The sequence below is a fragment of the Rousettus aegyptiacus genome, unplaced genomic scaffold (genome assembly GCF_014176215.1).
Source record: "Rousettus aegyptiacus isolate mRouAeg1 unplaced genomic scaffold, mRouAeg1.p scaffold_m13_p_15, whole genome shotgun sequence".
Classification (NCBI taxonomy): Eukaryota; Metazoa; Chordata; class Mammalia; order Chiroptera; family Pteropodidae; genus Rousettus; species Rousettus aegyptiacus.
Window position 1 is genome coordinate 38,917,401 of NW_023416290.1, and position 8,109 is coordinate 38,925,509.

Here is an 8,109-nt window from a genome sequence, read left to right on the forward strand (position 1 = left end):
TGTTACTTTGAATTATTATTAATGAATTTTTTCCTTAAGTTATTTTGAAGTAGTTTTCTTACCAGCTTATAGGAGCTGGAACCAAATATGTGTTTGATTTTAAGTTAAGCTTCTGTAACCATTGGGCTTTTCTGTTGATGAATTATTAGATATTAAGCATTTAAACGTAGATTATTTTCTTTAATGCCTCTATACAGTAGGCCATATTATCCCCTTTGTACAGATGAATAAACTGAGTTTTAGGAAGTTTCTCTCACTCATCTTGAGTTAAACAACTATTCAGAAGTGAAGTTATTTTCCAATTGACCTTCATTAACTGGATTACATTTCTTAAACAGTTTAACCTCAGGCCTATGCCTTTAATTACTATTTCATAAGATTAGGTAAAATATGAGTTGCTAGTAAGAAATTTGAGATAAAGTGTACAAAGTACTGCTTTGCCTAATAATTTCCAATTTTCCAGAAAAAGAAGTAAATATGACTGACTTAGGAATGGAGATATGAGGAGAGAGCGGCCGGTGTTTAGAGGACCCTGGTATCAAAATGTATCTTCTCAGGTCAGATTCTATAATTCCAAAAATTGGAAACTTCATAAAGTTGTTAAAGAAAGGAAATTATATAAGGGTTAGTCATTTAGAAGCGAGGTCTGTGCATCATCTGGCTGGTATTTACCAGTGCCAGAGGTCAAAAGCTACCACTTCAAGCATTAGTGGATTCTCCCTCAATGATTTCTCCCAGGCTGCAGGACCTTACAATTCTTTTCAAGTCTAGCAGTGTTGCCTACACAAGTATTTTTAATCACAAACATTCGGTTGGCCACAAACACATTCCTGTACAATTCCTTCATTGGTGTCTTCTCAAGAGTGAACTGAACTGTTAACTTACTTTTAAACAAAACTGAATAGTTGAAATGTCTGACTGCTTCCTATCAGTTTAAAAAAATATGAATTTGAACAACAGCTGCAACTTGTTTTAGTAGGATTAAGTTTTACCCAAAGAAGGACAAAAAAAAAGTGATCTGTAACAAGGGAAGACTAATGTTCTTGATGGAAAGAAATGAATATACCCACAGCTTTTTAATGTTGGTTAACATAAAAATGGCTTTGAAGATTAAATGAAGAACATCCTTTCTATTATGATTCATCTTACTTCCAGATGATTAGTAATGTCAGACCATAAAGATTGTAAATTTTTTAAAGAAAATAAGGGACTAGGATTTGAAATACGCTCCAAAAATCCAACAGCAGTAACTATAAAATGGTTGAACAAACTTTATAAAATGTCATGAATGCTTTATAACGAACGGTAAAAATATGCCTTTGAGGTCTCTCCTCATTGAGAGTCCTTGCAATCTTTCCCCATGAATGAGCTAATTGGTATCTTTTCAACTGACCAAAGTTATATAACAATAGTAAATAGATGTAAAATATTTTATAAGCACTCATAACCCACCACTGCAAATTAGCAGCCCTCTCCAGCATGCTTAGTGCTGCCGCTGTGAGGGGTGCTCCTGCAGCTACTGGCTGGACTTAGAGCTAACATCTGAGCTGAGTCATGGATTCCATCCTCAATCTTTGCTTTTTAAGTTCAAAACTCTGCATTTTCAGCCTGCCTGGAGAAAACCAGGGTTTTAGTCGCCAACATGTTCATCAAATCATTCAATAAGTCATTCAGAAGTCATGGCACGGAGGATGGGGAAAATAAGTCAAGAGCCAGCTGCCAGATGTGACTCTTAACTCTTCCGCTTGGGCATGTGGCCTAACCTTTGTGTGGCTCAGCTAGGAGTCAGTCAAACGTGCATAATACAAATTCCAACTTCACAAGTTATGAGAATTAATTAGAAAACCTTAGACAGTGCCTGGCATTGTAGTAAGGATTACGTAATTGCTGAATATAAAAATGAAATTCACTGATTTGTCCCAGAAGTATTCGTTACATGCTCTGGATGACAAGGTACTTGTCCTCATGGGGCTGACATTCTGGTTGGAGAAGGGAGACGATAAAAAGGTGAAATATTAAGACAAGATTACTTCAGACACTGATCATTCTCCTGGAGAAAATAAACTGGGTGATGAAATGAGAAGATCTGAGGTGGGGAGATAAGGAGCAGGTATTAGTCAAGAGATGTTCTTTTTGTTGAGCTGGGGCCTAGAGGATGAGGAGCCGGCCACGTGAAGCACTGACAGGAGAGCTAGAAGGGGGAGAGAGGATAACCTAGTGCGAGTAGAGCTTTGTTAGAGAGGATGGATAAGGCCATAGTAAGGGGTTGGAGAGTCAGACAAGGAGCTGATAATTTAGGGACTGGTGGGTCATACTAAGGAGTTTGGATTTTAGTTTTGACTTTAAAGAGAATTTATCTCTATTATGGCTCTTTTAGTTACAAGTCTACAAATTTGACTTAAGTAATGGAATAAAAATGTTGTTGCATATCATCAAAACATGTTCAAAGGGTAAATGTGATCCCAGCAGAACTGGATTCAGACCTTCGACAATCATGACTTCAGGACAATTTTTGTTTCTCCACCTTCTTACCTCTTTTGGTTCCACTCTCAGGCAAGCTTAACATGATAAAGACAGGTGCGAGCGTCTTTATCATGTCAAGTGAAAATACCTTAAGATAACTCATTGTTCTGGATTGTCATGAACTCAGTGTGATCTGCGGTGCTTGAATGATTTGCTCACCCCTACAGCCAGAGGGGCGGGTCAGTGTCACAGGAGCACTATGGAGAGAATGGCGATGAAGGGCTTTCCCAAAGGAAAAGGAAAGTTGAAGTGTTCCCAGCAGAACAAAAGGGGATGGATTCTGAGCAGGTAAATGCAAAAGATTTCTATCAGATGTTGAAGATTTTAACCAAGTAAGTGATACTCTTCGTTAGTAGGCGCACTTTTTTTGATCCAAAAATATAATTTTTCTTATCTTTCTATAATTTAAAAATAGATTTTCTCTTTAGCTGCCATTCTCCCCGATGGCAGAAAATGTAACCTTACCAATGCCAAGGAAGCTCAATCGGATTAGCGATTTTCCTTCACCTCATTCTTCTCTTTTCAGCTGAAATGATCTGCATGGTCACGTGCTTATGTAACATCATGGCTTAACGAGTTTGGCTTTGGGGGAGTTCAAGAATAAGATCCCGCTTCCTCATGTGTCCACTCTGACGTCCATTGAAATGTCATTTTCCATTTTTCTTTATGTTTCAGCATCTGTCTCCAGTGGCATCTGTGGAGAAGGCAAGTTTCCCTCTGATGTGCAGGCACTGGTCCACGTGCATTGCATCTTCTTAGCTACTGAGAAGAATCGACCCTGCATCCTTCTAAAAACCAGAGAAACTTTCTGATTCTCTCCAATCCCATCAAAACTTGGGGAAGCACATCCATCCTTCTGCCTAGAAACTGCTACTGTGTCTACTGCTCGGATATGACCACGAGTGTGAGGATCACAGGAAGACTTCTTGTGCCCGTAAGCGCACTCATAGGCTGGGGACCGAAGTCTGCTCTCTGATCTTACCAAGCCTCTTTTGGAATGGAGACAATATGAAGAAAATGGCCTGAGGTGCTCCAGAGAATGACCCAACCTTTGTCTCTATTGCTCTCTTTTCAGACTCTTCTTCTCCTGCCTCAAGCCTGATTGATCTTTCTTTCCTTCCTTTCTTTCTTTCTTTCTTTCTTTCTTTCTTTCTTTCTTTCTTTCTTTCTTTCTTTCTTTCTTTCTTTCTTTCTTTCTTTCTACAACTTTAGGGTAGAAAAACTGGCTCTTTCATTCTAGGCATTCTTCTCAACACTATTTGTGACATACATCAATTTAAATTGTAGTAATCAAAAGCCAGTCTCTAGGAACTTAAAAATTCTTTATCATATTCTATATTCTTTGCTTAGCATTTTAAAAAATCTGTTTTTTTGTTTGTTTGTTTGTTTGTTTTTTTTTAGAATTGACTTTTTTCTGTTTGATGTGACTTCCTTTTCTTAAAGCATCCAGCCCAATCCACCCCGGCTGATGTCTGAATATCCTCTATTGATAAAACCTCAATGTGTTCCAGATCCATCATCAGTGTTTTCTGGGAGTGTGACAGTGTACAAAGACAGATTTAGTTTTTCTGAACCCTATCTTCCAGGTGGCCAGATGACTTATTTATATATTTTCCTAAAATAGAATTTCTAAAAGCATTTTTAATGAGCAATTGTAAAATTCAGTTTTTGATTATAAGCAACAAAAATCTATTTATTTTAAGCAAAAGGGGTTTACTTGGTTCACATCTGTAGCTCACAGATGGAATGGCATACTACAGAAAATTAGCTTGTCACCACTGCAGTGGTAAAGAATACTTGTGACCATGACTCACATCTTTGCATCATTTTTTCAGGTCCATGGAGAGAGCATCTCATTGGCCTGGCTTATATCACCTTCTACCCACAGCACACTCTGGGGCAAGGAGAGGGGTTATCTGATGATCTCCATGACTCTATAATAGGAAGCAGAAGCTGCTTTTCACCAAGATGCACACCATGGGAAAAGGCAAACTCTTTAAACAGGAATCAAGGTGGTATTAGAAAGGAGAAGAACTACTTCACAGGTAAAATGACTAGGTCCATTGCCATGCTTCTATGAGTCTATATATCTAACAATGCCTATGGCCAGAGATATCACTATGGTGCTATTGGGGAATATTACTAAAGCTTCTTTCTAAAGATTAGAAACAGGAAAATCTCCATCCAGTAAGAAAAACTTTGTGGACAATTTACTTAATTCTTCCTTCTATGCAAACCTTTAGTTGTGTTATAGGTATAAAGGAAGAGCACACAAATATTCAGATTCTCTGCTGACCTGTATGGATCTTTCATTTCTGGTAACAATTAGAAAATAAATTAAATGTCAGAAATAACATAAGAAACCTAGTTTGGAGAAGAGTCAGAAGATATAGAAAGAGTAGGGTAAGAGAAGGGGAATGAGAGAAAGTCTGGAGTGTGAGAAAGAAAGAAAAATAATTCAATTTACAATGATGCTATGAAGCAGCTTTGAATGGAAGACACCTAATGAATTTCTCTCTCTTGCTCTCTTTCTCTCTCATCCTCCTTCCATGGCTCCCTTCCTCCCCCTGTCTCTCTCTTCTCCTCCTCTCTCTTCAATTTTATTTTGACACCAATAGCCATTCCCTGGTATCTGATGTTGGCAAAAGACTTATGAGGTAACTTCTATAATCTTAACTACACTCCTCACCCAAATGATCACCACAAAATGACAATTCAACAAAAAATGAAAATATTACATAAATATTTTTAGAATTTTATTTTCTTTTTCCCATAAAACTTCTGGAATCACCTTTATGTGTTCATTGGAGTGAATTTGTCAGCATTTCCCATATAAAGCTGACTTACAGCTTTGGCTTCCTGTCATGGTTATGTGGTAAATAATCATAACGTGCTTTGAAAATGTATAGTTTTGTGTAAATCTAAACTACAATTCTATGAAAGCTTGCCCACAAATGTGTTTTCACTAAATTTGGACAGCTTACACTGAATGGTGAGAAACGTGTAGAACTGCATTTCCCTAACTTTAATGATTTCTTTAACAGAAGTGCCTTTTAAATCTTAGCTGGATATAGACCAAAAAATTTATTCACTCAGCCCAGTAACTGATAGGTATGTCATTGGATTGGCTGCAAGTTTTTGATAGGATTCAAGCTGTATATCTTCTTGTGATTCCAGTTGTATGGCTTTTTAATAAAAATAAAAATAATCATGACTATCTTCAATAATTATTGAATACTATCTTCCAGGAACTGTGCTCAGGACTTTAAATGTCATGTTTCTTTCCATTCTGATAGCCACCTTATGCGATTATACATCATGTTATGTATTGAGATACCTATTATCATTGTTATTATCATCCTAATTTTATAGGTCTCATGAACAGCTAGTAAGTAGTAGGACAAGACTCCAAATCAAGGTATGCTTATTCAAGAACCCATTTTTCATTACATAATTCTGAAAGTGATGAGCTGAAGTGTGTTTTTGGGCAAGGGATGCTTTCTTAAATTTAACTTTCTAACCAGTACTTAAATGCATGAGATTGATGACAGCACTCTAATATGTATTGAGCTGATATTTTTAAAAGAGGACTTTTGCTAAGCCCACCAAGGCACCAAATCATAGATTTATTTTACTTTCTTCAAAGCACTTCTCCAATTTGAGTGTGAGTTGAACAGAACAACAGCTTTGCCTTTCCTACTCTGTTGTTTTCAGAGCATCTTAAGAAATTGACCCATAGCAAGTACTCAGTGAATATTCATTAAAGGTTGAAGTTGCATGTTGAATCCAGACCATGAAAATAAGCACTACATCAGATATATAGATGAAATGAAAATCAAGCCATTGTCCCATGGATACTGTAGTCCATTTTCTCAGTTCTTTCTTTTTTGTATTCATGTGTATGAGTGCGGGCATTGTGTATCTGTGTGTGTCGGCATTAATTGTGTACTGATTTAGCGAAATTCCATTTCTATGGGAGAATACTCAGAGTACTCTCTCCAGCCTTAGTAGCATGGAGTCTGAAAATATTTAAAGCCCTAAATGTCTTTGAAAATTATTTTTAAAACAACATATAAAGGTGATTAGAAATATGAACTCTTGATCTGGCAGCATAGGTTAAAATCTCTATAAATTCTAACTTTCTAGTTACTATAACTCCTCTTATGTTTCTCATACACATATAAGCATTTACTTCCCTTTCATTACAATATTTATATGTTTCATTTCATTTCTAATTTTACTGGTTTTAGCTTCTAGTTGAATGTTGAATAGAAGCAATAATAGCTAGAATCGTTCTGTCCTTGATTTTAAAGGCAATGCTTTTAAATAAATTACAATAGTTGCTTTATATTATTATTAGATTTCTATTACTAACTGTACTGGTTGTCAGTTTATTTCCTCTCTGCTCCAAGTACATACCTTATTGCCTACTCTGTGAAAATGGAGATGGGCCCTTTATATATTTTTGCTTTGACAGTTGGCATGATGCTAAACTTTGACAGTAGAGGGCAATAAAGATAACATGGGCTATCCCTTCTGGTGAGATGTGCTCATTGGGCATACTCCTGCAGCTCACTGTGGTTCACCAGTGCCAGCTCCCACAATACAGGTAGCTTTTCCAGAGTTCCGCTCTTGAAAAACAACGACGTCTCCAGGGCAAGGCTCCTGTAGCACAGGTAGCTCCTCTGACATGAGGCTCCTGTGGTACGTGCAGCTTCCCAACATCCAGCTCCTGCAGCACAGGCTGCAGGATCCAGCAGTGAGCGGAGGCCAGCGGCAACCAGTGGCTAGTGACATCCACAGGCAGCCACCTTGCATTGTTTCATTGCCTAGTTCCTCCAGCAAGATATGCTTTCAAGAATGGCGTCCCTCAAAGTCCTCGAGTAGGCTTTTGGCAATTTCTAGAGGGCATATTTCCAGCAAATTCCACTGATATAAAACTACAATAACTTCTCGGCCCTCTTTTTAAGGAAATCTTGATCTCAGCTGGGGGTAGAAGGAGGAGGGTCTCTTTCGGGCACTGTAGCTCAACCCTAGAAGCAATGCTGCTTCTTGTATTTGCTATATTCTTTAGCGTTCTCTTTACTTCTCACTAACCAATCCCTCACTTATCCCAATAGTTTATTATAGTTAAAAATTCTTTGTATTAAACTTCGCCGGTTCAAATTGCTGTGTGGTTTCTATCTCCTGATTAGATCCTGACTGATAGATCAGGTTAAGTAAATTTTCTCCTATAATTATTTTGATAAAATTTTTATTGTAAATATTATTATGAATAGACTCTGAATTTAATCAAAGGCATTTTCTACACAGATTGAGATAATTATTTTTTAAATTTGATAATGTGGTGATATATATTAATTTTTTTAAAAATATGAAAACATTCTTTCACTTCTTGGATAAATCCAACACAGCCATAATTTTTTTATGTACTGTCATCTTTGGTTTGCCAATATTTTCTTAGAATTTTTGTGTAATGTACAATACACACAAAGTTGAACTGTAATTTTCCATTCGTTTGTCCTTACCTGGTATTAGTTTCAAACTTATGCAAACCTCATGAAATGTCTTGGAAAGAGTTAGACC

At 37.0% G+C, this 8,109-nt stretch overlaps 1 long non-coding RNA gene across 1 annotated transcript; it reads left to right on the plus strand.

The window, feature by feature from the left end:
• Positions 1–663: 663 nt before the first annotated feature.
• On the plus strand, positions 664–5,750 carry LOC118612004. The gene is made up of 3 exons (XR_004954634.1): positions 664–2,811; positions 3,199–3,457; positions 4,359–5,750. It is a non-coding gene; the product is annotated as an uncharacterized LOC118612004 (long non-coding RNA).
• The last annotated feature ends 2,359 nt before the right edge of the window (positions 5,751–8,109 follow it).